Here is a 7,500-nt window from a genome sequence, read left to right as displayed (position 1 = left end):
TGTCCAGAGAGGAGAGTGGTTTATGACTTGTCCAACTGGTTTATGACTTGTCCAGAGAGGAAACTGGTTTATGACTTGTCCAGAGTGGAAAGTGGTTTATGACTTGTCCAACTGGTTTATGACTTGTCCAGAGAGGAAACTGGTTTATGACTTGTCCAAAGAGGAAAGTGGTTTATGACTTGTCCAACTGGTTTATGACTTGTCCAGAGAGGAAACTGGTTTATGACTTGTCCAAAGAGGAAAGTGGTTTATGACTTGTCCAGAGAAGAAAGTGGTTTATGACTTGTCCAGAGAGGAGAGTGGTTTATGACTTGTCCAACTGGTTTATGACTTGGCCAGAGAGGAAACTGGTTTATGACTTGTCCAGAGTGGAAAGTGGTTTATGACTTGTCCAACTGGTTTATGACTTGTCCGGAGAGGAAACTGGTTTATGACTTGTCCAAAGAGGAAAGTGGTTTATGACTTGTCCAACTGGTTTATGACTTGTCCAGAGTGGAAACTGGTTTATGACTTGTCCAACTGGTTTATGACTTGTCCAGAGAGGAAACTGGTTTATGACTTGTCCAAAGAGGAAAGTGGTTTATGACTTGTCCAACTGGTTTATGACTTGTCCAGAGAGGAAACTGGTTTATGACTTGTCCAGAGTGGAAAGTGGTTTATGACTTGTCCAACTGGTTTATGACTTGTCCAGAGAGGAAACTGGTTTATGACTTGTCCAAAGAGGAAAGTGGTTTATGACTTGTCCAACTGGTTTATGACTTGTCCAGAGAGGAAACTGGTTTATGACTTGTCCAAAGAGGAAAGTGGTTTATGACTTGTCCAGAGAAGAAAGTGGTTTATGACTTGTCCAGAGAGGAGAGTGGTTTATGACTTGTCCAACTGGTTTATGACTTGTCCAGAGAGGAAACTGGTTTATGACTTGTCCAGAGTGGAAAGTGGTTTATGACTTGTCCAACTGGTTTATGACTTGTCCAGAGAGGAAACTGGTTTATGACTTGTCCAAAGAGGAAAGTGGTTTATGACTTGTCCAACTGGTTTATGACTTGTCCAGAGTGGAAAGTGGTTTATGACTTGTCCAACTGGTTTATGACTTGTCCAGAGAGGAAACTGGTTTATGACTTGTCCAAAGAGGAAAGTGGTTTATGACTTGTCCAGAGAAGAAAGTGGTTTATGACTTGTCCAGAGAGGAGAGTGGTTTATGACTTGTCCAACTGGTTTATGACTTGGCCAGAGAGGAAACTGGTTTATGACTTGTCCAGAGTGGAAAGTGGTTTATGACTTGTCCAACTGGTTTATGACTTGTCCGGAGAGGAAACTGGTTTATGACTTGTCCAAAGAGGAAAGTGGTTTATGACTTGTCCAACTGGTTTATGACTTGTCCAGAGTGGAAACTGGTTTATGACTTGTCCAACTGGTTTATGACTTGTCCAGAGAGGAAACTGGTTTATGACTTGTCCAAAGAGGAAAGTGGTTTATGACTTGTCCAACTGGTTTATGACTTGTCCAGAGAGGAAACTGGTTTATGACTTGTCCAGAGTGGAAAGTGGTTTATGACTTGTCCAGAGAGGAAACTGGTTTATGACTTGTCCAAAGAGGAAAGTGGTTTATGACTTGTCCAACTGGTTTATGACTTGTCCAGAGAGGAAACTGGTTTATGACTTGTCCAGAGTGGAAAGTGGTTTATGACTTGCCCAATATTGTTTTGGTTAATGAGTTGTCACTTCAACTTGCGGCTGCGGTTTTGCTTGAATAACTGTTGCCGGGCTTAATACACGTCCCAGCGGGCGAATTTGAAGGGGGTGCCCGGGCTTGGGGTCACGTTGGTGGGGTGGTGGAGGGTCTGTGTGCCCTTCGGTCCTGGTCCCGTTGGGAAGGAGGTTGGCGTGCTGCCGAGTGTGCTTCCCCGGACGGGAGGAGCGGTTCAAATCGTGTGCCTTCGGCGGTGGCGGGGAGAGAGCGCAGCTGGGGCGGGTGCGGTGTGGAGACGGAGTCCCTTCTTCCCCGAGGGGGCTAGGGCACTGCCGGTGCGGGTGCAGGCTTACGGCCCGGTGCCTTTTGGTGTTGGGGGTTGCGGTTGGGGTTCGGTTTAGGGTTAGGCGATAGGGTTAGGGATAGGGTTAGGGTTAGGGATAGGGTTAGGCGATAGGGTTAGGGATAGGGTTAGGGTTAGGGTTAGGGATAGGGTTAGGGTTAGGGTTAGGGATAGGGTTAGGGTTAGGGTTAGGGATAGGGTTAGGGTTAGGGATAGGGTTAGGGTTAGGCGATAGGGTTAGGGTTAGGGATAGGGTTAGGGTTAGGCGATAGGGTTAGGGTTAGGGATAGGGTTAGGGTTAGGCGATAGGGTTAGGGTTAGGGATAGGGTTAGGGTTAGGGATAGGGTTAGGGTTAGGGTTAGGGATAGGGTTAGGGTTAGGGATAGGGTTAGGCGATAGGGTTAGGGTTAGGGTTAGGGTTAGGGTTAGGGATAGGGTTAGGGTTAGGGATAGGGTTAGGGTTAGGCGATGGGGTTAGAGCTAGGGTTAGGGTTAGGGTTAGGGATAGGTTTAGGGTTAGGGGATAGGGTTAGGGTTAGGGATAGGGTTAGGGTTAGGGTTAGGGTTAGGCGATAGGGTTAGGGATAGGGTTAGGGTTAGGCGATAGGGTTAGGGATAGGGTTAGGGTTAGGGTTAGGGATAGGGTTAGGGTTAGGGTTAGGGTTAGGGATAGGGTTAGGGTTAGCGTTAGGGATAGGGTTAGGGTTAGGGATAGGGTTAGGGTTAGGGATAGGGTTAGGGTTAGGGATAGGGTTAGGGATAGGGTTAGGGTTAGGCGATGGGGTTAGAGTTAGGGATAGGGTTAGGGTTAGGGTTAGGGATAGGGTTAGGGTTAGGCGATAGGGTTAGGGATACGGTTAGGGGTAGGGATAGGGAGTATCTGGGACGGGCAGAGACTCCTCGGCGGTCCCCCCGGTCCCTGGCGGGCAGACGGACCTCCTGGGCCGGAGGCAGCCTCCGCCGGCGTTACACCCTGTCCCTGGCGGGCAGAGGGACCTCCTGGGCCGGGTGCAGCCTCCGCCGGCGGACCCCCCGGTCCCTGGCGGGCAGAGGGAGCTCCTGGGCCGGGTGCAGCCTCCGGCGGCGGTCCCCCCGGTCCCTGGCGGGCAGAGGGAGCTCCTGGGCCCGGTGCCGCCTCCGCCGGCGGTCCCCCCGGTCCCTGGCGGGCAGAGGGACCTCCTGGGCCGGGTGCAGCCTCCGCCGGAGGACCCCCCGGTCCCTGGCGGGCAGAGGGAGCTACTGGGCCGGGTGCAGCCTCCGGCGGCGGTCCCCCCGGTCACTGGCGGGCAGAGGGAGCTCCTGGGCCCGGTGCAGCCTCCGCCGGCGGTCCCCCCGGTCCCTGGCGGGCAGAGGGAGCTCCTGGGCCGGGTGCAGCCTCCGGCGGCGGTCCCCCCGGCCCCTGGCGGGCAGAGGGAGCTCCTGGGCCCGGTGCAGCCTCCGGCGGCGGTCCCCCCGGCCCCTGGCGGGCAGAGGGAGCTCCTGGGCCCGGTGCAGCCTCCGCCGGCGGTCCGCCCGGTCCCTGGCGGGCAGAGGGACCTCCTGGGCCGGGTGCAGCCTCCGCCGGCGGTCCCCCCCGGTCCCTGGCGGGCAGAGGGAGCTCCTGGGCCGGGTGCAGCCTCCGGCGGCGGTCCCCCCCGGTCCCTGGCGGGCAGAGGGAGCTCGTGGGCCCGGTGCAGCCTCCGCCGGCGGTCCCCCCGGTCCCTGGCGGGCAGAGTGACCTCCTGGGCCGGGTTCAGCCTCCGCCGGCGGTCCCCCCCGGTTCCTGGCGGGCAGAGGGAGCTCCTGGGCCGGGCTCAGCCTCCGCCGGCGGTCCCCCCGGTCCCTGGCGGGCAGAGTGACCTGCTGGGCCCGGTGCAGCCTCCGCCGGCGGTCCCCCCGGTTCCTGGCGGGCAGAGGGAGCTCCTGGGCCCGGTGCAGACTCCCCCGGCGGTGCACCGGTCCCCGGCGGGCAGAGGGCGCTCGTGTACCGGGTGCAGCGTCCGCCGGCGGTGCACCGGTCCCTGGCGGGCTCAGAGAGCGCCTCGGCCGGGGATCGTCTCGTCCCAACGTCCGCCTGGTCCGTGGCCCGCAGGGGGCGCTGTCGGGCGGGGTACGGCCACGGCCCGACGTGCCTCCGGTGGGCTGCGGTCAGTGTGTGCCGCCGTTGGCCGGCTGCGGGGCTTGGTGCTGTTCCAGCCGTGCGTTAGGTGGGCGAACGGCAGGGGGCGCCCCTTGGGCGGGTGGCGGGCCCCGCGCGGGCCAGCCGTGGGGGGTCACGGTCCGCCGCCGGGGCGTCCAAAGGGCGGCGAGAGGCCGTCCGCCGGTGCTGACAAGTCATAAACCAGCGGCGGTGACAAGTCATAAACCAGCGGCGGTGACAAGTCATAAACCAGCGGCGGTGACAAGTCATAAACCAGGACAAGGTTGTTGACGGCGCCGGGCGGCGGCGAAGCGGCTCACCCCGGGGCAGGGTGGCGATTCGAGGAGGGGCGCCCACCCGGCCGCCAAGGCCGCCGCCGGCGGGGGCCGGGGGCGCCGTTTTGAAAAAGAACCGTAGGCCGGATGGGGTCCGATCCACCCACCTTATGCCGACGCCGAGACCTCATTCCCGGCATGACTACCGGTGGTCCGTCCCGCTGGTCTGCCACTTGCGTTTGGCGTCACGAGGGGTTGGCGGGGTACCTGCAGATTGGTAGGAGGTGGAAAATCGAGAAATGGACTTTGGTCGGAAAGGTCCCCTCGAGCCTCCAGGTCTGCGGAGACCGACCCGGGCTGCCGCCCCGCCGGCCGCTCGGCCCGATCGGGCGCGAATTTCTTCCGATTTTCGCCCTTTTTTCGGGTTTTCGGCCGGCGCTCCAAACGGCGGCCCGACGCCCCGCCGAGGCCGGGCACGGCTCCCCGGAGCGCGAGGGACCGGATCAGACCTCGTCGGCACTGGCATGGCCACCGCAACGCTCGGACTTAGCCTGGGGAGGCTGGTCGAGGCGGTGGCAAGTCATGAACCAGTGGAGTCTGGCGGAGACTGTGGCAAGTCATAAACCAGTCGGACTTAGCCTGTGGAGGCTGGTCCAGGCAGCGGCAAGTCATAAACCAGTCGGACTTAGCCTGTGGAGGCAGGTCCAGGCAGTGGCAAGTCATAAACCAGTCGGACTCAGCCTGTGGAGGCAGGGCCAGGCAGTGGCAAGTCATGAACCAGTGGCAAATCATAAACCAGTCGGACTTAGCCTGTGGAGGCAGGGCCAGGCAGTGGCAAGTCATAAACCAGTCGGACTTAGCCTCTGGCGACTTCCAGGAGGTCTATGAGGTCCTGTGCCGCCGCTTTACCGGGGCCAAGGTTGCAGGAGAGCGGAACGGAGGAGTGGATTGGTCCCGCCGATGGGGCACGTGCATATATGAAAAGTGCACCCTACCGTTAGTTAATCACTTGCCCTCGGAAGTGTATGAGGTCGTGTCCAGCCGTGGTACCGGGGACACAGTGGGGGTGTTCCCGCTAAAGGGAGCGGATTGGTCCCGCCGAGCTGCCACTTGCATTTGTGGTCGAGTGTCTCGGACAGCTGGTTAACCACTTGCCCTCGGTAGTGCCGATGAGGTTTTGAAAAAGCCGATCTGCGGGGACTTGGAGCGCCTTCCTCGGATGGACTACCGGGCGCCCTCCCGCCGATTTGCCATTTGCGTTTGGCGTCCCGAGGGGTTGGCGGGGTACCTGCAGATTGGTAGGAGGTGGAAAATCGAGAAATGGACTTTGGTCGGAAAGGTCCCCTCGAGCCTCCAGGTCTGCGGAGACCGACCCGGGCTGCCGCCCCGCCGGCCGCTCGGCCCGATCGGGCGCGAATTCTTTCCGATTTTCGCCCTTTTTTCGGGTTTTCGGCCGGCGCTCCAAACGGCGGCCCGACGCCCCGCCGAGGCCGGGCACGGCTCCCCGCCGCGCAAGGGGCCGTGTTTGCCTTGGTCTGCCTTGGAATTGTCACCAAACGCCCGCGCTTCGCCTGGGGAGGCTGGCCGAGTCGGTGGCAAGTCATGAACCAGTGGAGGCTGGTGGAGACAGTGGCAAATCATAAACCAGTCGGACTTAGCCTGTGGAGGCTGGTGGAGACAGTGGCAAGTCATGAACCAGTGGCAAATCATAAACCAGTCGGACTCAGCCTGTGGAGGCAGGGCCAGGCAGTGGCAAGTCATGAACCAGTGGCAAATCATAAACCAGTCGGACTCAGCCTGTGGAGGCAGGTCCAGGCAGTGGCAAGTCATGAACCAGTGGCAAATCATAAACCAGTCGGACTCAGCCTGTGGAGGCAGGGCCAGGCAGTGGCAAGTCATGAACCAGTGGCAAATCATAAACCAGTCGGACTCAGCCTGTGGAGGCAGGTCCAGGCAGTGGCAAGTCATGAACCAGTGGGAAATCATAAACCAGTCGGACTCAGCCTGTGGAGGCAGGTCCAGGCAGTGGCAAGTCATGAACCAGTGGGAAATCATAAACCAGTCGGACTCAGCCTGTGGAGGCAGGGCCAGGCAGTGGCAAGTCATGAACCAGTGGAGACAGTGGCAAGTCATAAACCAGTCGGACTTAAGCCTGTGGAGGCAGGTCCAGGCAGTGGCAAGTCATGAACCAGTGGCAAATCATAAACCAGTCGGACTCAGCCTGTGGAGGCAGGTCCAGGCAGTGGCAAGTCATGAACCAGTGGCAAATCATAAACCAGTCGGACTCAGCCTGTGGAGGCAGGGCCAGGCAGTGGCAAGTCATGAACCAGTGGCAAATCATAAACCAGTCGGACTCAGCCTGTGGAGGCAGGTCCAGGCAGTGGCAAGTCATGAACCAGTGGGAAATCATAAACCAGTCGGACTCAGCCTGTGGAGGCAGGTCCAGGCAGTGGCAAGTCATGAACCAGTGGCAAATCATAAACCAGTCGGACTCAGCCTGTGGAGGCAGGGCCAGGCAGTGGCAAGTCATGAACCAGTGGAGACAGTGGCAAATCATAAACCAGTCGGACTTAGCCTGTGGAGGCTGGTGGAGACAGTGGCAAGTCATAAACCAGTCGGACTTAGCCTGTGGAGGCAGTTCCAGGCAGTGGCAAGTCATGAACCAGTGGAGACAGTGGCAAATCATAAACCAGTCGGACTTGTCCTGTGGAGGCTGGTGGAGACAGTGGCAAGTCATAAACCAGTCGGACTTAGCCTGTGGAGGCAGGTCCAGGCAGTGGCAAGTCATGAACCAGTGGAGACAGTGGCAAATCATAAACCAGTCGGACTTAGCCTGTGGAGGCTGGTGGAGACAGTGGCAAGTCATAAACCAGTCGCACTTAGCCTGTGGAGGGAAGGTGGAGACAGTGGCAAGTCATAAACCAGTCGGACTTAGCCTGTGGGGGCAGGTCCAGGCAGTGGCAAGTCATGAACCAGTGGAGACAGTGGCAAATCATAAACCAGTCGGACTTAGCCTGTGGAGGCTGGTGGAGACAGTGGCAAGTCATAAACCAGTCGGACTTAGCCTGTGGAG

The sequence above is a fragment of the Scyliorhinus torazame genome, unplaced genomic scaffold (genome assembly GCF_047496885.1).
Source record: "Scyliorhinus torazame isolate Kashiwa2021f unplaced genomic scaffold, sScyTor2.1 scaffold_1459, whole genome shotgun sequence".
In the NCBI taxonomy this organism is placed as follows: domain Eukaryota; kingdom Metazoa; phylum Chordata; class Chondrichthyes; order Carcharhiniformes; family Scyliorhinidae; genus Scyliorhinus; species Scyliorhinus torazame.
Note: the sequence above shows the minus strand (reverse complement) of the source record.